Genomic DNA, 23,486 nt, shown 5'->3' on the forward strand with positions numbered 1-23,486 from the left:
CCAGCTGGGAATTCTCTGGCAGTCCAGGGGTTAGTACTCTGTGCTTTCACTGCCGAGGGCCCGGGTTCAATGCCTGGCCAGAGAACTAAGATGTCACAAGCTGCATGGCACAGACAAAAAAAATTTAAAAAGTAACATCAAAGATAACTAATCACAGATCTCATAAGAAGTATAATAATAATGAAAAAGTTTGAAAACTTGTGAGAATTACATGTGACACAAAGAAACAAAATGAGGAAATGCTGTTTGAAAAATGGTGCTGATAGATTTGCTCAGTGCAGTTTTGCCACTAAACTTCAATTTATTAAAAACAAATACAGTATCTGTGAAGCACAATAAAACAAGATACATCTGTAGTCTGCCTTAAAAAACAAATATATTTTTGAGAAAATTGATAAAATTCAGCACTGATAAATATTTATCACATTTTAAAATATTTTTATTTTGTGTGAGAAAGTTATTGTCATTATGGAAATACTCTTACATTTTAGAAAAGCATTCTCAAGAAACTATGCATTAAACGACACAATCTCTGGGTTTTAAGTAAAAGAACCCACTAATGTGCATGAGAGATGAAATGCGAATGACTATAAATAATGACAGAAGATTGGGAATCCATAAGGCAGTCTTTTCTACTTTTGTATATATTTGAAAATAGCAATTACAAACAGTAGACTATATCCTGTATCAGAAATCTTATAAGTTGAAAAGCACAAATTTAAAAAGGGTGTAAGGAAATTTTATGCATCAAACCATCAAAATCGACATTTTTAATATATACATAAATCAATTATATATCAATTAAACTCTTTTAAGTTACAAATATTGAAACATCATCACTCTCTAATCATTTCTCTGTTTAGAATGATGTGATACTGCCAACTCTTCCCAACTCTATTCAGTGACATCAGGTTGGTAGTTTGAAATTGTTCATGGTATTTATACCAAAGAAACTGGCAAACACTACAAACCAAGGCTTGATTTATAGTATTACTGAATGCAGTATATTGAATGTCTACACTTAGAAAAGTGATGGAGAATATGTTAATAATGCTGATGAAACTTAAATGTTTGGTATAGGTGTCCATACACTGTGCATTCCATCAAAAAAAAAAAAAAGTAAAAAATAACAAAATATTCTTCCAGTATTCAACAACGATTCCATGCAGCAAAGAAGTCACTCACATCATTGAAGAATAAGTAAAATACCAACATGTCTTTGTTGTTTGTCTTATTGTAACTAAAAAGCAAATAGCCAAATTCACAAAATAGAAAATAGGACAAAAAAAAGAATAGACATCTTACTAAAGAAGATATACAGCAAACACATGAAATAATGCTAAACGTTGTAAATCCTTAGGGAAATGCAATTAAAACTAGTGGATCACCTCTACACACTTATTTTAAAAGGGTAAAATTAAAAAGTAACCTTACCAGGTATTGACAATGGTGTGAAGGAATTGGAAGTCTCACACACTGCTGGTGGGAATCCAAAAAAACACAAACATTTTAGATTACAGTTTGGCAATTTCTTAAAAAGTTATACTATTCACCTACCCCATGACTGAGGTACTGCACTGAGTTATTAATACAAGAAAAATGAAACATATCCATATAAGTAATTGTAAACTAATGTTCATATCAGCTTTTATTTATAAAAGCTAAACACTGGAAATAACTGAAATACCCATAAACAGATGAATGTATGAACATAGTCAATTATACATGGAAGAGAAAGCTTCCATTTCTAAGCATTCTTAGAAATAAGAATGTTCATGTCAGTACAATGAATTATTCTCAAAGTAATTATGTAGCATCAATGAAGCCAGAAAAAAAAAGTAAACACTTTATGATCAATCATAACATTCTAGAAAATGCAATCTATTGTAAAGGAATGTAAATAAATGGTTGTCTGTATGGCCAGGGAGAGCAAGGAGACTAGAAAAGGGCATGAGGAAAATATGCTGGTGACAGAGAGCTCATTATCATGATAATAATAATGGTTTCACAAGTGTATACATGTGAAAACTTATCAAATTGTACACTTTAAATATGTACAACATTTCTATGCCCATTATACCATCATGCAGGTTTAAAAAGTGGTTCATAATAAAAATCTAAATATACCACTCTTCAGAAAATTACTCCACTACCTCATTCCTCATGCCTTGAGGGGCAGCCTCTCCTCAGGGACAGGAAATACTGGCAAACAGTGAAGGCCATTTCCGGCTGAGTCAAGAGGACTGCTGGTTGGGTCACAAAAACCACATGCCTGGACCACAGTATCTCACCATCCTTCTTCTGTTGCCTGTATAGCAATGGCCTTGAGGTCAACAGCTCAGAAAGGCTAGAGGAATCCCCCAAAACCCTTATTTTGTCTGCCAATGACTTCACAACATAAACATACCTGGAGGTCCTGAGATTTCTGGACACACTCATCCTGCAGTCATTGTCAGTAGAACATTTGTGGATGTACCTTTAGAAGTGGTACGTTCCACGTAGCTTGCTGCAGTCTCCTCCACTCCCTAGTAACCAGTGTTTCTGTACCAATTGTGGTCTTCCCTGCCCCTGCAGCCTTACAACTATGGACACTAGCCTGTGGAATTCCAGGTATCAGGTTATATATGGTTGCTTTGGAGGAGAACTGGGGTTAAGATTTCCCTCAGTAGTGCTGGCCATTGTGTGTTATCCCCTGTGGGCAAGAAAAAAAAGAATCCATGTTGTCTCCAGAAGCACTAGAATGCACAGAACTCTCGTATCCAGGCAAAAAATTATAACAAAGTATTCTTTCCTAGGAGGCCTTGGCAGCAATGCAAACTAGGCCAAAATGAAAGCCTTATATTTGGCCATCATACCATGTCCTCTGAGGCACCCAAAGTTTGGATCTCCACAAAAGTCATTTATCCCTCAAGTTGACGGTCCTATTGTGCTTTCAAACTATTCCACACAGTGAAGAGCATTTCCAAAATTAAGGTGCTTAAACAAAAAGGTCTTTACTATTACACAAACCAGAGCAACGTGCAACAGGCAATTTCTGGTTGGGTGACTTGGAAGCTGGAAATATTCATCACAACTACCCGAGACCAACTGTGTCCCTGAAAAAGCTAGTTCTTCTCTGCAAGCTGCCAGCAGAACTCAGATAGCGTTCTCAGGGCCAACACAGGTCAGGTCCATGCCCTAATTTGTCAGAGAAAAGGGAATGAAGACTCCATAAGGGCTCAGGATATTCACGATTTCCTCCAACAAATGGGACAGCACAGAGGCCAGTTTCTCTGAGCATACTAGGCTTGTGACTGATGCCAACTGTGAGGGCCTGCCAGATGCTAGAGGTGAGATAGTTTCTGCCACAGAAACTGGCAGTGACCTTGGGCAGGTTACACATGCTTCCAACACATCCGTGAAATTTATGGTGAATCAATCCCTAGTCTGTGGATATCTCAACATGAGATTCGATTCATGCAGATGGTTCCTCACAGAGGCTTTCCTCCAACACAATGATGCTAAGTAAGAAAGAAGCACATTCATTGCATGTGCAAGACTTTTTCCAGTGTGAACTCTTTGGTGTTGACCGACGTTAAATTTGCAGGTAAAGGATTTCCTATACTCATTGCACATGAGCTCTCCTGTGTCGAAGGAGACCAGAGCTCTGAGTAAAGGATCTCCCACATTCACTGCAATCAAAAGGTCTTGCTCCAGTGTGCACCGTCTGGTGTCGAATGAGGTGGGTTTTGCGGCTAAAGGATTTCCCACATTCACTGCACTCATAAGGCCTTTCTCCTGTGTGAACTCTCTGGTGCTGAATGAGGACAGATTTCTGGCTAAAGGCTTTCCCACATCCACTGCACTCATAAGGCTTTTCTCCAGTGTGAACTCTTTGGTGTTGAATGAGGACAGATTTCTCACTAAAAGATTTTCCGCATTCGCTGCACTCATAAGGCCTAACTCCAGTGTGAGCTCTCCAGTGTCGAACGAGGTGGGTTTTACAGTTAAAGCCTTTCCCACATTCACTGCACTCATAAGGCCTTGCTCTAGTGTGAGCTCTCTTGTGTCGAAGGAGGCCAGAACTTTGGCTAAACGATTTTCCACATTGATCACATTTATAAGGCCTTTCATTAGTGTGAACTCTCTGGTGTTTAATGAGGATGGATTTCTGGATAAAAGATTTCCTACATTCACTGCACTCATAAGGCTTTTCTCCAGTATGAACTCTTTGGTGTTGAATGAGGTCAGATTTCTGGCTAAAAGACCTCCCACATTCACTGCACTCATAAGGCTTTGCTCCTGTGTGAACCCTCCAGTGTCGAATGAGGTGGGTTTTACGGCTAAAGAATTTCCCACATTCACTGCACTCATAAGGCCTTTCTCCAACGTGAATTTGCTGGTGCTGAACAAATCTGTATTTGCATTTGCTACACTCATCAAGACCTTCTCCAGTGCAGACTCTCTGGTGGTGAAGTATATGAGTGTTGCCAAAAACTTCCCTGCATTCAATCCACTTGTTATGACTTTTTCCATTGTTTAAGGCCTCCCCAGACTCAATGCTGCTGTGTGGCTTCTCACTGTTGGGAGTGGCCTGGTACTGATGAAGGCCCAAGGTAGCTAGGAAGTCTTTTCTATCCTCCCCACAGGGGAAGGGCTTCCCTGACACATGGAGTCTGCAGCTCGTCACAATCGAGGACCTGTCCACATCCATTTTAAGGTTTTTCTCTCCATTGTCATGCTCCTGATACTGGTGAAGGCTTGCATTCAACCAGAAGCTGCTGGACCCCCCACCAGAGTATGGTTTCTGCCCAAGATATGCTGCCTGGAGCTCAGTCAGCTGCAAAATGTCTTTCAAGACTGAGACACACTTCTCACAGGGATGAGTCTTCTGGTTTGATGGAACTGACTGAGAAGTCCTGACCTGTGACTCTCCTCCAGAAACACTCTGCTCAGAAGGGATCTCCTCATCCTCTGCTCCACACTGACAATCTGAAAGCAGAGGAATGCTAATAAAGTGCTAATGAATCCATGGGAATGTTTTCAGAATGAGGCACTAATTTGAAGGGAGGGCTGCTCTGCAGTACTGGGCCTCTAAAGTTCACAGAAGGGGGGTAACTTTCCAGGACAAAGGGCACAAATACAGGGTGTAAAACAGGGAGGAGAGGCAGTATCACTTACTCCTTCCTCTGCCAACAGCCTTCAGCTAGATCTTGTCAGCTGGGAACATGTCCATACTATGCAGAAGGATGACTGTGTCCAGGCCCAGGGAAATACAATTGGAACTGTGTAGCTGGTGTTCAAGGACTATTTAAGAATGTGTGCACACCTCACAACACTTTACAGGCATATGTCATTATCATGGCACTTTGCTGTATTGCCCTTTGCAGATACTGCATTCTGGTTTTTTTCTTTACAAATTGAAGGTTTGTGGCAACCTTACATCCAGCAAGTCTATCGGTGCCATTTTACTGACAGCATTTGCTCACTTTGTATCTCTGTGTCACATTCTGATAATTCTCACAATCTTTCAAACTTTTCCATTATTATTATATTTGTTACGGTGATCTGTGATCAGTGATCTTTGATGTTACTACTATGACTCACTGAAGGTTCAGACAATGGTTAGGATTTTTTAGCAAAAAAGTACTTTCAAATTAAGGTAAGTATATTGATTCTTAGGCATAATTCTACTGCACTTAATACACTAAAGTATAATATAAATATAACTTCTATATGCAGTGGGAAACAAAAAAATTCACGTGACTCACTGTATTGCAGTGGTCTGGAACTGAACCCACATCTCCAAGGTGTCTGGATAAGTGTAAGTCACTGTGGGAGAAACTACAGATGGTGCAGTGGAGAGGGACATGATGCATACAGCTCTGAAAGGTGGGGACAGTCAGAAACTGGAAATGACAAATCAGAAAAGTGTCAAGTATGAAGAAGAAAGTGTAGAAATAATTTGCTTCAAGTGGCACTTGCACCAAAACACTGGTGGACACAGGGTAGGTTCCCGGTATGACTAAACACAGCCTCATTTTCATGCCCTCCCCTCGCCCCCCCTCCAGTTGCCAGTCACCAGGACCAGGTCTCCTCTGAGACCAACTTACCATGTTCACCCTGTAAAGCAATCAGGGCTCTCCCCACACACCCCCTGTTCTGTAACTACGTGAGACTGGAACGAAACAAGTCCTTAGGGAAAGACAGGACATGTGAGTGGTCAGCACTGACTCAGAGCAACTCAGGAAACAGCAGACCCCAGGAAAGGAAAGACTATTACAACAAAATCCCAAAACAGGGTCTTTCAAGAAAAGCTTATATATAAATAGTGCCAGTGACAATACCTGCAATCCTGATATAGGCAGTCACAAGGAAGTCTTAAAATTAAGTTCTCATCACAAGGAAAAAAAATGTGTAACTCTATATGGTGATAGATGTTAACTAGACTTACTATTGTGAGCATTTTGCAATATATACAAATACCAAATCATTATGTAATACACCTGAAACTAATATGTCCTATGCCAATTACATCTCAAAAAAAAGAGGAAAGGGGAAGAATCTGGGACACAAGGTACCATAGATCTGGACACAGTCATCTAGCCAAGGAGAGGACAAGAAATGTGAGCTCTATTAGGCTGACTGCCAGACTGACTCCCAGACACTTCCCTGCATTCCTCGGGGTATCAGACATTGGGGCTGCTTGAGGAGTACAGTGCTTGGGGCAGTGTACACAGCTCAGCACTGACATCCACAGCACATATGCCAGGTAAGTGGGGAAGTTAGCAGAGACAATGGTCTAGCCATGGAATGGAGAGAGCTGCCTCTTGGATGGGGGAAAGACAGAGGACAGTTGAGGACACTGGGAGGAATATGAAGGCCTTACCCAGGGATGTTGTAAGTTCAAAGTTCTCCAGCATCACATCATGGTACAGGAACCTCTGTGCCTCATCAAGGAGCCCCCACTCCTCCTGGGAGAAGTAAATGGCCACGTCTTCAAAGGTCACACAGGCCTGCCATTATGGGTACAGTTTGTTCCATGATCAGCTTCTCTCACAGGACCCCAAGTTCTTCCACCCACCCACTCATACCCTGCTCACTGCCCCCTGCCACTTCCTCATCTCAGAGGAGATACCAGGCCCTGGTGTCATTGATGTGAACACTCTTCTCATGGTCCCTTTGATTACCCTGTCCACCCACAGCACCAGGCAGGTGGACAGACAGATGATATCTATGCTCTGGGCCTGGCACACAGGGAAGGACTACCTCTTACAAGGCAATTCTCCTAGGATGTCCCAGATCATGCCTCCGAGACATAACCAAGGGTGTGGGCTCACATTTTAACCTTATGTCCTCAGTGCCAGGGCCCTCAGGCCATCAGCTCACACTCCCTTTCCACATCACTCTTTGTACAACGTCTCTCTCAGTCACCACCTCTTTCTTGCCCTGCAACACAGGCATCTGCCTCTCCTTCCTACGTGTCATGGAACACATGGCATATAGAGTGCTCAGCAAATTCAAGCAGGATCCAACTACCCAGACCTCCATTGGTCCCCACTGCCGTTGGCAGTCCTGCCTGACTCTGCTCCTTGCTTCAACCTCAGCCACCCAGAACCACTTGTGCATCTCATACAGTCATGTCCCTCTTCCACATGAGCTACACTTGATGTGCTCTCCCGTCACAGACTTCCTCTCCTTTCCTAACCATCCTTCAAAATAGAGTCCCAGACACTTTCCACCCCAGGTCCAGTGACTCTCCCAGATGACCACTTGTGCCCCTTAAACTAAGCCACCAACCTGACTAAAACCCCCCAGAAACAGAAGGTCACAGCAAAACCCTGGTGAACCCATAGAGCAGTGAATAAGCAGTAGACCTGGCCTCACTGTCAATCTTGTCTCAAATGCTCCTTTGCCGTCATTTCTGTCTCATGTGCACTCATCCCTCAGAAATCTAAATCACCTAGTAGCTCATCCTCTTTCCCACACTGTTCCCATGACCACTTATCTCCTTCACCTATGTTTGTGATGACTATCATCCTCCACCTTGGTGCCCAAGGACAAGGCCCAGCCCTCAGACCCCACTCTCCCCTTCCTGGGCTATTATTAACACTATCATGACCAAGACTATCACCACTAAATGTGACCAAATGTGACCCACAGTGTTATGGACTGAATGTATGCATCCCCCCAAAATTTGTTATGTTGAAGCCTTAACCCCAAATGTGATGGTAGTTGGAGGCATGGCCTTTGGGAAGTAATCAGGTTTAGATTAGGTTGTAAGAAGGAACCCTTATAAGAGGAAGACAGGCATCTCTTGCTCTGTCCACCTCCTTGTACCAAGAAAAGTCTACGTGAGGATACAGGGAGAAGGGAACCATCTGCAAGATGGGAACAGAGTCCCCCACCAGGAATCCAACCTGCCAATACCTTGATTTTGGATTCCCAGCTTCTAGAACTGTGAGAAATAAAAAGTATTCTATTCTAGCCGTCTAAGCCAAGACACACAGCTCCACCCTGGTCCACATACTATCCACCACCTTCTTCAGGTGTCTGTCCTGAAACTCTCCCCAGAGACCTAGAGCTGTGTGTCCAGCTGCCCACTTAATACCTCTACTGATTTGTTCTCTGAAACATCTCATACACTTAACATGACCAAAACAAAACCCCTAATACTGATTGAAAATTAATCCTGGGGCTTCCCTGGTGGCGCAGTGCTTAAGAATCTGCCTGTCGATGCAGGGGTTAGGGGTTTGATCCCTGGTCCGGGAAAATCCCACTTGTCACAGAGCAACAAAACCTGTGCACCACAACTACTGAGCCCACGCACCACAACTGCTGAAGCCCGTGCACTCTAGGGCCCACGAGCTGCAACTACTGAAGCCCGTGTCCCTAGAGCCCATGCTCTGCAACAAGAGAAACCACCACGATGAGAAGCCCGCACACCGCAACAAAGAGTAGCCCCCCACTTGCCACAACTAGAGAAAACCCAGGCACAGCAACGAAGAGCCAACGCAGTCAAAAAAAAAAAAAAGAAAAAAAAAAAGAAAATTAATCCTACTACCAAATTCCAGATCCCAACTGATGGAGCTTCCATCCCTCTGGCTGCTACACCCCAAAACCTTACGGTCATCCCTGAGTTCTACTCTCACAAAATCAGAAAATCTGAGCAGATCTAATGAAAAAACTGAATTCAGAATTTTAATCATGTCTACCACCGCCAAGGTCACCACACTGGTCCACATCATCAAGAATCTCCTGGACTGGTTACAGTAGCGTCTTCCCTGGTTTTCCTACCACCTTCCTCACCCCCCGCCCCATTCGGTTCTCCATTCTGCAGTCACAGGAAGCCTGATAAGAGCTGGGTCAGATCATCTCCCTCCTCCGCTCCAAACCTCCCATTGTTCCCATCACCTGCAGAATAGACACTCAACTTCTCAGAGGGCCATTCCAGGCCTGACTCCTGCCCCCTTGCTCTCTGTTCCCATGAGAAACAAAGGAGACTTGAGATTCCCTTGAACTAGCTCAGTCTCCCTTGCAAGCACCTGCACATTCTGGTACCTATACGCGAGACAACCAGTCTAACACTCTGAAGAGCTTCTGGAAAACTTCTGAAAGCCTAAATCAGGAGAGTCCTTTTCTGTTAACAAATGTCAATGCTCCCGGCCTCCTGAAAATGGCAGCCTGGCATTTCAAGCGCGACTCTGCCTCACCTTCTCTGTTCCCTGAACACACAAGGCAGATCTCGGAGTTCCCGAATCCTCCCGGCTCAACCCGACCTCCAAGCCTTTGCACCTGCCGGTCCCTCCGCCTGTGACTCTCTGCAATGCGCCGTCACACCGTCTGTCAGAAACAGGGCCCCACCCACGGCCGCCTCACTGTCCTGAATACCGGGGTCTGGGCTGCGGGCACGTGAGCCGGCGCCCCACACTCGAGGCTTTAGTGTCTTGTGGGGTGAGGGCAGTGAGGGCCGGAGGACGAGCGTTTACCTGAGGCGGGTTCCTCAGCGCCGCCGCCGCCATCGGACTGTGGACGGGGTGGGGAACGGCGGGAGAGGAGGGGGGATGCGGGCACAGTGGACCCTACCCCAGGCCTGGCGCGGACAGCGTCTCCTCTCCGACCTTCTCGGTATCGACTCGCCGCTGTGGAACCTGAGACGGAGCGAACATACCCCAAGCACCTACAAAACGACCGCCACGAGGAGAATGCCGGAAGTCCTGCCCCTATGCGGTGCTCTCACAGGGAAGTGCCCTCCTCCTGAGCTTTAATTGGCTAATCGTCGAAGGCCCCCGGCGCAGCGTCCTCTGGGAAATGTAGTTCCAACAACTCTGGGACCGAGCGTGGAGCGCTGCTTACCTGGACCTCCCGGTAAAGTGGCCCGGTTAGAGCACCTGTGCAAAGATACAAGAACCCTGAGATAAAAGTTTGGGACATAGGCCTTTCTGTTTCAATCATCTTTAAGACTGTGGAGGCCCGCTTGGAACAGGACTTCTGAAAGGACAAATATGCATGGAAGGCTGTGGTCCAAGGCCATTTTGCTGTCTATAAGCTCAGTCTCCGGAACCAGAGGGAGCACATATCACTTAAAATTGAAGGGGTCTGGGACTTCCCTGGTGTTCTTAAAATTGAAGGGGTCTGGGACTTCCCTGGTGGCGCAGTGGTTGAGGGTCCGCCTGCCGGTGCGGTGGACACAGATTCGGTCCCTGGTCTGGGAGGATCCCACGTGCCGCGGAGGGGCTGGGCCCGTGCGCTGCAACTACTCAGCGTGCATGCCACGACTGCTGAAGCCCGTGCTCCTGGAGCCTGTGCTCCGCAGCAGGAGGGACCACCACAATGAGAAGCCAGAGCACCACAATGAAGAGTAGCCCCCGCTCACAGCAACTAGAGAAAGCCCGCGCGCAGCAACGAAGACCCAATGCAGCCAAAATTAAATAAATAAATTTATATTAAAAAAAATTGAAGGGGTCTATGCTCGAAATGAAAGAGAATTCTAAATATCTAGGCAAGAGACGGCTTACGTGTACAAAGCAAAGAAAACAAAGTAACTCCTGGTGGAAAACCGAACAAAACCAGAGTAACCTGGGGAAAGGTAGCTTGTGTTCACGGAGACAGTGGCATGGTTCGTGCCGAATTCCCAAACAACCTTGCTGCCAAGGCCGTGGACACAGAATCTGTGTGATGCCATACACCTCAAGGATTTAAACTTATTGAAAAATGAATACATTAAAGTGTGGAAAAAAACAAAATGAAACAAATATTGAGGGGACACAAAATCTGATCTCTTTGATGAGAAGTGATTATCATTCTTACTGTTATAGCAGGGATTGCGTGGGCATGAGGAGTTGAGATTATTCCAGAAAAAGTTGTGAAATGAAAATCACTGAAAGCCACTAATGATTATGTACTTATTTAAAGATAATGGCTGGATAGCTCTGGGAAAATATCAGTAGAGGATTAGAAAACAAAAGTTAAGATCTCAAAGAAAACTGAACAGGACACACTGGAGTCTGAGAAGAGACAGTTATCTGAGCAGTGGCTATGCTGAAACTTTGGCCACTCAGGATTTTGTTTTAGAAATGTGATTATTTTTTCATTCGTGAAAATATTAATACTTTGAAGTATAGCTTAAAAGGACTTTCAAAGTAGGCTTAACAGTAAAAAGCAAAAATGGATGTGGAATCTAGGGTGTCATGTTTAATAAATTTTATTTTATTTTATTTATTTATTTTTCGGTCTTCATTACTGTGTGCGGACTTTCTCTAGTTGCCCAGAGCAAGGGCTACTCTTCATTGCGGTGCGCGGTCTTCTCATTGCGATGGCTTCTCTTGTTGTGGAGCACAGGCTCTAGGTGTGCAGGCTTCAGTAGTTGTGGCTCGCAGGCTCTAGAGTGCAGGCTCAGTAGTTGTGGAGCATGGGCTTAGTTGCTCCATAGCATGTGGGATCTTCCCGGACCAGTGATCAAACCCGTGTCTCCTGCATTGGCAGGCGGATTCTTAACCAGTGCCCACCATGCAAGTCCCTAAGTTCTTTAATAAATGTTCAGTGAGCATCTACTGAGTTTCAGGCACTACTGTAGGTGCACAAGAAAAGTCAGAAAACAAGACAGACAAGCCTGTCCTTGTGAGTTTTCGACCATTTAAGGAACACAGACAGGAAACATGAAAGAAGTGCTAAATTAAAAGTACATTAGAATGAAAGAGAATAGGTGAAGATGTCCTCTTAGGGTTCTGGGACGCAGGTAAGTCTGGGTTGCAAGGTTGGGGCGGCATTTGGCCACAGTACTTTGAGGATAGCAGGAAGCCTCGGTGTTGGTTACATTGTCCTGGACAGGTCCTGCTCCCTCAGGCCAGTCCCGAGATTGTCTCAGCAGTTGTGTGGTAAAGGGCTGGCACTGTTCTCAGCCAGAGTCCAGGGCTCACTCTGATGGCTTGACCCCCACACAGGACCCCTCTGCCAGCTTGGACAACTGGGAAAAGTGGAGAGTATGCCCCAAGTGTGACAGGTGGTAAAGGAATTGGACAAAGCTTAATGGCCTAGAAGTCACTCAAGAGGCAGGTGATGCTGAGGGAAACCCCTCTGCCCATTCAGTGTAAGTAGAACTTTACATCCAAAATCATACAGGCAATATTGCCATCCAAAAGCTGCTATTATCTGAGGGATTTCTTTGGAAGGAAAGCACCAAAGAGCTGGCCGTGACCAACTGATTAAGAATCAAGTCAATAGAGGGAGCTTCCCTGGTGGCGCAGTGGTTGAGAGTCTGCCTGCCGCCCCGGTCCGGGAAGATCCCACATGCCGCGGAGCGGCTGGGCCCGTGAGCCATGGCTGCTGGGCCTGCGCGTCTGGAGCCTGTGCTCCGCAACGGGAGAGACCGCAACAGTGAGAGGCCCGCGTACAGCAAAAAAAAAAAAAAAAAAAAAAAAAAAAAAAGACTTAATAGATTTTTTCACAAGCACAGAACTATTTTTGCAGCATTTTTGGTAATAATCAAGATTGAATAAATCAGGGTGCATCCTCCTAAGAGAGCACTGGGCAGTTGTGGACATGAGGAGTAAGTTATTTCAACTATGCAGACCTAAACTGTCAGTAACTATCAGAATACTTTGTGCAGTTAGCTTTATTTTGGCAAGAAAGTGAATATAATTCATATAGTTTATGCATTTCTATATATTTATGCATTTATATCTTAATAATGGAAAAATAAAAACTGTATACAAGGAGCACCTGTGAGATGAGAAGGAAGAGGACAGAGGAGAAAGGATGAAACTATAGCGCTCAGAATGTACTTGTTTTGTTTTTGTTTTAGAATTATGTAATTATAGCGTCTGAATAGATATAACAAAATAGTTTAAGATATAGTCACATAAATGAAAACAAAACTAAAATAAACCTGTGTAACAAACTTTGGATTTAACCAAAAAAGAGGAATTATTTCCAATGAAAACTAAAGTTAATATGACAGTGTTCTACATTAATAAATAAGAGAATGAAATAAAGATCAAACATTTCCATGATAATATTTTGAGTAAAAAATTTATTTAAATTTTGAAATTACATACATGTTGTTTCTAAAAACTTCTTAAAAGAAATGCCATATGGACAGATGTGCAAACAGGAAAAGGCAAAAACATAGTGTGCTCTTTTTCCTAGTTCTGACCAAGTTTTTACTGTGTTACCAGGTCATCCAATCCAGATTGTTAGACCCATTCTTTTTTTAAGTTAAAAAAGTTTCAATTAAAACACTATGTGAGGAGTAACATCAGCAAAATGGTGGACTAGTAAGCTCCAAGCCCTCTTTCCCCCACAGAGATTAAAAACAAAACTGTCAACTGAGAATTCTATACCTGGCAAAACTCCCTTTAAAAAATGAGGGATGGACTTCCCTGGTGGCGCAGTCATTAAGAATCCGTCTGCCAATGCAGGAGACATGAGTTCGAGACCTGATCCGGGAAGATCCCACCTGCCGCAGAGCAACTAAGCCCATGTACCACAACTACCGAGCCGGCACGCCACGACTACTGAGCCTGCGCTCTAAAGCCTGTGAGCCACAACTACTGAGCCCGCTTGCCTAGAGCCCATACTCCGCAACAAGCTAAGCCACCACAATGAGAATCCCACACACGGCAACGTAGAGTAGCCCCTGCTCGCTACAACTAGAGAAAGCCCATGCACAGCAATAAAGACCCAATGCAACCAAAAATAAATAAATAAATAAACAAACAAACAAATTTATTTACTTAAAAAAAGAGCATATATGTATTTTAAAAAGAAAAAAAGGAGAGGGCTTCCCTGGGCATAGTCTTCACTTTTCCCAGTTGTCCACATGCCACAACTACTGAAGCCTGCGAACCTACAGCCCATGCTCCAGAACAAGAGAAGCCACCAGAATGAGAACCCCGGGCACCGCAATGAAGGGTAGCCCCCACTCGCCGCAACTAGAGAAAGCCGCGTGCAGCAACGAAGACCCAACGCAGCCAAAAATAAATATAAATTAATTTTTTTAAAAATGAGGGAGAAATAAAGACATTACCAGATAAACAAAAGCTGAAGGGAGCTCATTACCACTGGACAGGTAGGGATTTTTATGTTTTGTGCCCGACTATATCCCCAGTTTTAACACATACCTGCATTTGATGGTAACACATGACATATATGTCAAGTTTAAATATATATTCCAGGTGGAGAGGGTGAGGGCTTAATGGGAGGTAACAGCAGTGCAGAGAGGAGAATCAGAATAAATCGCAGAAGAATGTAGGGAGTAGAAACCTCAAGACTGCTTCAGCACCCTGCCTAAATGATGAACCTATTAACATTCTTTAAAATTAAACAGAGGGGCTCTTTCCCATCTTGCAAGATGGAAGGTGAAAAGGCTGAGAAGCCAGATACTAAGGAGAAAAAACCTGAAGCCAAGAAGGCTGAGACTGGTGACAAGGTTCAAAAGGTGAAGCAGGTTAAGAAGGGGAAACCCCACTGCAGCCGAAACCCTGTCCTGGTCAGAGGAATTGGCAGATATTCCTGATCGGCTATGTATTCCAGAAAGGCCTTGTACAAGAGGAAGTATTCAGCATCTAAATCCAAGGTTGAAAAGAAAAAGAAGGTGAAGGTCCTTGCTACTGTCACAAAACCAGTTGGTGGTGACAAGAATGGTGTTATCCAGGTGGTTAAACCTCGCAAAATGCCTGGGTATTATCCTACTGAAGATGTGCCTTGAAAGCTGTTGAGTCACGGCAAAAAACCCTTCAGTAAGCATGTGAGAAAACTGCGCCAGCATCACTCCTGGGACCATCCTGGTTATCCTCACTGGGCACCACAGAGGCAAGAGGGTCATTTTTCTGAAGCAGCTGATCTGTGGCTTGCTACTTGTGACTGGGCCTCTGTCCCTCAATCGGGATACTCTGCGAAGAACACACCAGAAATTTGTCATTGCCACTTCCACCAAAATTGATATCAGTGGTGTGAAAATCCCAGAACATCTCACTGACGCTTACTTCAAGAAGAAGCTGCATAAGCCCAGGCACCAGGAAGGTGAGATCTTCAACACAGAGAGAGAGAAATACGAGATTACAGAGCAGCGCAAGGTTGATCAAAAAGATGTGGACTCACAAATTCTGCGAAGAATCAAAGCTGTTCCTCAGCTCCAGGGCTACCTCCTCTCTGTGTTTGCTCTCACAAACAGAAGTTATCCTCACAAAGCAGTGTTCTAAACTTCTTACAAAGAACCTAATTAAATAACTCAGTCCATTTCCTTTGTGTCTTTTCTCTCTCTCTTTTTTTTTAAATCTGCCTGAAGGTATGGTATGACTCAGCCAATTTGATGGGATGTTAGCCTCTACTAAGAGGAGTGGGATTGGAAGGGAGTGCTATCAGCTGCAGTGGAATTCCCTCTTTGGATCAACATTCTTAGCTTCCTAAGTGTCTTCTCAGTTTTTCACAAAGCACCTACAAATACAAAGTAGTGGCATTTCCCCAACCATCACTGAACAAGTCCGTACTAACTGTACATGGATAAGAAACAACTGTGGGCTCTTCAGGCCACAAACTTCCCTCCCTTTCCATGAATTAACATCCATTTCTGCCCAATTCAGTCTTTCTCCATAGTCATTACTATTAGTTTCTTGTGTATCTAGTTTCTTAAAGCATACACAACAAATTAGTATAATTACCTTTCCCCGTTTTTAACCAAAAACCCCATGTGCAGTACATGCTGTTATACAGATAACAAATGAATTTGATTATTCCATAGGAAGTGTCCATCTTTACTGATGCATAGTATAGTAGTGCATTCTATGGATATTTGGGTTTCCATTATTTGTAATTATACAGGTTTCCCCTGCTATCCAAAAGTGGAGTATGCCTCTGAAACCTTCTGTAAGCCAAAATAGCAAAAATTGAAGAAATTGCCTTATGACACATCTTGCTAACAGAGGCATAAAATGGGATAAAACACAGATGCTCACAGACAATTCAAAGTGATGGCTCTGGATGCTGAGATGCCAGAGTGTAGTAGTTCCCAGGGAAAGAGCTTGGCAGTGCCACTCCCACTGCCCAGACATGCTGCCGTCTCTAGTGGCTCTCTGCAAAACAAACTGCTGTTTTCCCCCTCTGCCTTTTTTCATAAATGTGAAAATCTCAATTTTTTTCCAGTTAACAAAGACAGGTACGAATGAAGTTCTTTCGGTTAAAGCAAACTTTCAGAAAGTACTGGGTACCGGAGTGCGATGTAGTAACTTGAAGTGTGCATACAGATGAGCAAGTACCAGGTAAGAATTAGCTTTTTGCTGAGTCAAAGGATTTAGGCAGTTTTGGTAGATGGTGCCAAACTGCTTTCCATGGAGGTTGTACCAATTTATGCTCATGTATAAGAGTGCCCGTTATCCTACAGGCTCCCTAAAATGATGGGTCATTAGACTTGGATTTTTGGCAATAGATAGGTGAAAAATGACTGATGGGTTTTTAAAGTTGGTTTTATTGATAATTTACATTTGGTAAAATTGATTTTTTTGTGTGCAGTGCTGTGGTATCTATACAGTTTGGGAAGCACCACCATCACCCAAGTTCCTTCATGTTTTTTCAAAAGTCAGTTTCCACTCCTAGTAACCACTGATCAAATTTTAGTTTTCCTAGTTTTGTCTTTTCCAGAACATCAGGTACTATGTTTTCTGGCATAATATCTGTGACATTTGTTCACATTTTAATGGTTCAGTAGTTCTTTTTATTGTCAGTCAGCATTCTATTGTATCAATGTATCACTGTTTATTCTAAAATATACCCATTGAAAGATATTTGGTTTGTTTATAATTATTGGAGATTATGAATAAAGCCACTATAAACATTCACATACAAAAAAAAAATTAAACAGAGGGGACTTCCCTGGTGGTCCAGTGGGTAAGGCTCTGCACTCGCAATACAGGGGGCCCGGTGTTCAATCCCTGGTCAGGGAACTAGATCCCGCACACTGCAACTAAGATTTCACATGCTGCAACTAAGAAGTCCACATTCCACAACAAAGACAGCACGTGCCACAACCAAGATCCAGAGCAGCCAAAATAAATAACTAATTAATTAATTAAATACTAAAATTAAACAGAAAAGAGAGATGACTAGTAGAATAGTAATACCAAAAAATTATATTGATGAAGCGAAATATAGTAAGAGCTATAAGGAAAGAAACAGAACTACTGCTAAGAGAAATTAGGAAATAAATTTGTTCAAAAGTTTGACCATCTTAGAGTAGGAATAAACAGTTTGTATTAGAGACAAGAAAGGCTTTTAAATCCAAAATTTGCCCTCCTTACTGACCACAGCTGACCCTTAAGAACTGCAGTCATTCAATAACAAATAAAGGCTCTTAACATTCCTCTGATTAAAAAGATTCTACAGGGGTGTAATTGGAGTTAATTAAGAAAATGCCGGACTTCCCTGGTGGCGCAGTGGTTAAGAATCTGCCTGCCAACACAGGGGACACGGGTTCGAGCCCTGGTCGGGGAAGATTCCACATGCTGTGGAGCAACTAAGCCCGTGTGCTACAACTACAGAGCCTGCGCTCTAGAGCCCGCCTGCCTAGCGCCCGTGCTCCACAACAAGAGAGATCACAGCAATGAGAAGCCCATGCACCACAACGAAGAGTAGCCCCTGCTTGCCGCAACTAGAGAAAGCCTGTGCACAGCAACGAAGACCCAACGCAGCCATAAATAAATAAATTTATTTTTAAAAAATGCCTCTCTCCAAGAAAGGGATATGAAGATACTCAGCACAGTGTTTGTGGTCTGAATATTGGTTGAACCAAACTGTTTAATGTCTTGTAAGTGGTACACTAAGAACCAAGAAGTATCTGAGATCTTTATACTGAATGGAGGTGAGATATTATTGGAATTAAGATATTAAGTACATATAAAACATGCTTCTATTTCACAGTAACATTTATATCTGGGAATTCTTCACATCCCTGATCATTCCTGCCATTTGAAACTTGCAAACATTCAGTCATGTTTTTCTTATGTGACTCTTTCAGTTCACAAAATGGGAAAGGACGATCATCTCTTTCAGTGATGAGAGAAATTTAGAGAAAAATTCCTATCAACTTCCACTAGCAAATTGCACCTGGAAAATAATTTTTAATAGTGTATGTAAACAATGGCTATAGAGATGCTAAAACAATGCTCAGTAGCTGTGAGTTCAACACACTCTTTACTGATCTTCAGTGCATGTGGAGTGAAGGCTTTAGAATGGATGTGAGGATCAGTCAGTTTGGTCAGAAATGAAAGAGGAATTCAGACAGGCTATCAGAGAGAATGTGGAGAAGAAAATCAGGCAGCCATAAAGCAAGTAGACAAGGGTGACATATGTCTCTGGTTCCCTCTATTTTCTCACATCTCTGGGGGCTAGAAGCCTGAGATCAAGATGTCAGCAGGGTTGGTTCCTTCTGAGAGCTGTTTCATGACTTTCCCAAAACTTCTGATGATTTGCTTACAATCTCTAATGATTCCTGTTACACAGAAGCATCAACCCAATCTCTGCCTTCGTCTTCACCTGGCATTCTCTTCTAAGGACTGTATCCAAATTTTCTGTTCTTATATGGATTCCAGTTATATTGAATTAAGGGCTTACACTACTGCATTCTGACCTCATCCTAACTTAATTCTGGTATGTGTAACAGACGAATGCCACAGACATAATAACGTTCAAAACAAGGAAAACACAAAAGAGAAAATTTTGTAGGTCACCATTTACTTCCACTCAATTATAGTCAAAAAAAAATCCATGGTGATAGTGTAAATAGTGGTTACCATTGTAGGAGGAGCTATTGACAAGGATGGGCCACCAGGAACCTACCGAAGTGTTGGAAATATTCTAAATTTTGATCTGAGTGAAGAATATTTTGGTCTATACCTGTGTAAAAATTTAAGTGAACCCATAAGATTTGTGTGCATCATTGTACATTTTAGTTAAAAAATGAAATAAAGAGTAAGTGGAAGGAATTTTCTGGCACTCCAGTGGTTAAGACTCCGCACTTCCACTGCAGGGGGCACGGGTTCAATCCCTGGTCAGGGAACGAAAATCCGCATGTGGTACAGCCAAAAAACAAAAAGAGTAAATGGGATTTAAAAAAGGAACAACACACTTCCCTTTCAAGAACTACTCAACTTCTTCTAATAGCTTGATTTTATGAGTAAAGTCAAGAATTTTTTTTTTTTTTTTTTTTTTTTTTTTGCTGTACGCGGGCCTCTCACTGTCGTGGCCTCTCCCGTTGTGGAGCACAAGCTCCGGACGCGCAGGCTCAGCAGCCATGTCTCATGGGCCCAGCCGCTCCGCGGCACGCGGGACCCTCCCGGACCGGGGCACGAACTCCCATCCCCCGCATCGGCAGGCGGACTCTCAACCACTGCGTCACCAGGGAATCCCTGAAGAATATTTTTGTTGGCTTTATTTTTCATCCAATTGGAGCATAGTTTTTGTTGAGTAGAGATGACTAAGATACAGAAGATCCAGGAAATAAATGAAGTAAATTCACAGAGAAAACATGAGAAAGTATGATGCATACCCTGTTATAGCAATTGGCCATGGCCTGATGCAAGAATTCTACTGTGGAGGACAAGAAGGGAAAGAGAAGTTCCGAAACAGATATAAGTGAATCTTTAAAATTGATGACCAAGGAATAGAAGTGTATAGACTTTATTTCCATAAGTTGCTGAGATCAGGCAGGATGATCACAATGCTAATGACAGCAGGGATAAAAACCACTAATTCACCCACAGCATCAGGCTGTGTTCTGTACTCTTCTCTTAAACATTTTATCCTAATAACATTTTTGCACAGTAGATGCCATATTACCCCATTTTAACAAGAAGGAAACTGATGTACAGAGTTCATTAACTTGCCCAGGGTCACACTGCTCAAAAGTAGCAGAGCTGGGATTTGACACCATGTGGAATGGCTCCAGAGATGTGTTCCTGGGTGCTACACTAAGGAGGAAACAACTCATAGCAGCTGTGTGGGGCCAACAACCATGGAGGAAGGTAGACATGAGGTAAGGGGGAAGTGTGAGTGGTAGGATTTAATGGTCACAGTGGTCGGGGAGAGGATGATTTGCTGATGATTTTGGTCCAAAGAGGACATCTCGCAGACATCAACTATCATCTACTCTCACCCACATTTCATAAAAGAAAGGACTTTCGTTTTTGGTTTTTTGGCTGCGTTGGGTCTTCGCTGCTGCGCGTGGGCTTTCTCTAGTTGCAGCGAGTGGGGGCTACTCTTCGTTGCAGTGCGTGGGCTTCTCATTGCGGTGGCTTCTCTTGTTGCAGAGCACAGGCTCTAGGCGCACGGGCTTCAGCAGTTGCAGCACGCGCGCTCAGTAGTTGTGGCTCGCGGGTTCTAGAACACAGGCTCAGTAGTTGCTGTGCACGGGTTTAGTTGCCCCGCAGCATGTGGGATCTTCACAGATCAGGGATCAAACCCGTGTCCCCTGCATTGGTAGGCGGATTCTTAACAACTGCACCACCAGGGAAGTCCCTATATTTAATTTTTTGATGTCTCTTCCTAAAATTTCACAAATCTTTGCCTTTGGGCAAAAAAATAAATGGTATTTCATATTTTTATTTCATTAGTTATACCCAAATTTTCTCCTTTCAATCTTAAGTGGTGTTTTCCAAATTATAATATTAAAAAATTTAATTATAAAACTATAAATTTCATTGTTAAAATTTTAACAAATCTATAGGTGTATAATTTTTTGGGTGTGTGGTACGCGGCTTCTCACCGCTGCGGCCTCTCCCGTTGCAGAGCACAGGCTCCGGAAGTGCAGGCCAGCAGCCATGGCCCACGGCCCGGCCACTCCGCGACATGTGGGATCCTCCCGGACCGGGGCACGAACCCGTGTCCCCTGCATCAGCAGGCGGACTCCCAACCACTGCGCCACCAGAGAAGCCCTAGGTGTATAAATTTAAGGTGAATCTTCACTCTGACACCCCCTACCCTGCTCCGTTCCACCGTCTCACCTCAGATAGGTAACCCTGCTTCACCTAGTGAAGTATCCTTTTGGAGAATTTACATTCAGTCACTAAGATTTCTCTTAAATCACATCTGCTGCTTTATGGCTGAGTGAATTCATCTTCTTCGTCTCTTACACAACATACTAATCAATGTCTAAGGGATATGAATGGACATGAGTAATAAGATATGTTCTTCTCCTACTCACCCACCCCACCCCCAGCTAGATCATTTTATCACTAGTGTTGTAGTTTGTTTACCGAGGCATGTCCTCACACTTAAATACAAATTGTTCTCTTTATTTCAGTTACTGAAATATGATTGATATATATTTTACAAAGCATTTAATTTACTGAATCCTAAAGTGCACAATCATTTTGGAAACAAGATTAGAAAAATATATCATATAAAATTGTATGTATTCATCATGCTAAATGATTTTCAAAACTATTTAAATTTTTGGTTGTTTTGTAACCTTTTATATGTTCTGTCAGATGCAGCTACAAAACGGAACGTGAGAGAGGCCCAGGAAAACAAATTTTATTATAGTCACAAGCCCTAGAGACACAGGCACTCATGGCAAGAGGAGAACACATGGGGAGAGGTCACCAAGGGAGTGGACTCAATCAAGTAGGTGGGGAGGAGGGAAAGAGAAGGAGGGGGAGGAATCTGTGGGCTAGTGTCTTTATTGAGTTCCAGAGGGGACAAAGGGTGAAGGAGGATTTCACTGGAAGGTTTGAATGTTCCTTGGTCACAGTCAGGGGAGCGCAAAAAGAGGAATTTGTGGCAGGGGCCAGCCTCCACACTGGTGCACCTGGTCACTCTAGTGGGATGTTTATGCCCAGTCTGTGAGGGTGTTGAGGCAGCAGGAAAACCTGAATTTTTACAGTTTACAATGTAGCAAGCCAATTTTTAAAAATATCTAAAATTTAAATCATCTGACTATTGGTTGTTTTGTTTTGTTTTGTTTTGGCTGCATTGGGTCTTCGTTGCTTCATGCGGGTTTTCTCCAGTTGCGGCGAGCGGGGGCCACTCTTCGCTGCGGTGCGTGGGCCTCTCATTGCTGTGGCCTCCCTTATTGCAGAGCACGGGCTCTAGGCACGGGGGCCTGAGCAGTTGTGGCTCTCAGGCTCTAGAGCACAGGCTCAGTAGTTGTGGTGCACAGGATTAGTCGCTCCGTGGCATGTGGGATCTTCCCGGGCCAGGGCTCGAATCTGTGTCCCCCGCATTGGCAGGCAGACTCCTAACCACTGTGCCACCAGGGAAGCCCTGACTATTGTTTTTGATACAAAAGACAGATGATATAATTTTTGTTTTTTCTTTTTTTTTTTTTTTTTTTTTTTTTGGCCACACTGCCCGGTATGCAGGATCTTAGTTCCCTGACCAGGGATTGAACCTGTGTCCCCTGCAGTGGAAGTGTGGTGTCCTAACCACTGGACCGCCAGGAAATTCCCAACATAATTCTTTATTATAGGAAACTGACCTTAATGTCAGTTTCCAATGTATATATGAAACATTCAATGTCCTTTTCAATGCAACTTGGCTTTTTCTGGTGTTTATGAGAAAATCATATTTTATAATGTGTGATTTTTTTTCTAAGAATTACTTATTCATATACATATCCCCCCAAGAAAGCACTGAGATTATAATCACCTCTTATTGTTCTGTATATTTACATGTTTTCATTGAGTTTTACTTTTTTATTTGTTTTAGGAATCTTTCAGCAATAGGTATGATAAAAGTGAAAAAAGTTCTAATTTTTATAAATACAAATGTGCTAAAGATGTTTTAAGTCCACAGGTTTGGTACATGCTTACTAATACTTTGCCCAGGCAAAATTATGAAGATATATTGCAGCATTTTTACCTAAGAGATTGACTGTTCCTTATGTTTAGATCTAGTGTCTATTTATTTTCTCTAAGATTAAAGTTGGAAATATAGCTCTAATGTCTTAATTAAATCTCCAAATATTTTAATAGCATATATTAAATAAGTCATTTCTCCAAACTAATTCATCAACTTTT

The 23,486-nt window shown here is 43.1% G+C and overlaps 2 pseudogenes across 2 annotated transcripts; both read left to right on the top strand.

Moving 5' to 3' along the window:
- The first annotated feature begins 10,484 nt into the window (after positions 1–10,484).
- LOC309837098 (large ribosomal subunit protein eL33-like) lies at positions 10,485–11,181 on the top strand (annotated as a pseudogene). Its single transcript has 2 exons — positions 10,485–10,592; positions 10,964–11,181. The product of its transcript is annotated as a large ribosomal subunit protein eL33-like (transcript).
- Positions 11,182–14,830: 3,649 nt separating this feature from the next.
- LOC309837094 (large ribosomal subunit protein eL6-like) lies at positions 14,831–15,680 on the top strand (annotated as a pseudogene). The gene has a single exon. The product of its transcript is annotated as a large ribosomal subunit protein eL6-like (transcript).
- Positions 15,681–23,486: the final 7,806 nt, after the last annotated feature.

The sequence above is a fragment of the Grampus griseus genome (assembly GCF_964374135.1).
Source record: "Grampus griseus genome assembly, chromosome: 19".
Taxonomy (NCBI): Eukaryota; Metazoa; Chordata; class Mammalia; order Artiodactyla; family Delphinidae; genus Grampus; species Grampus griseus.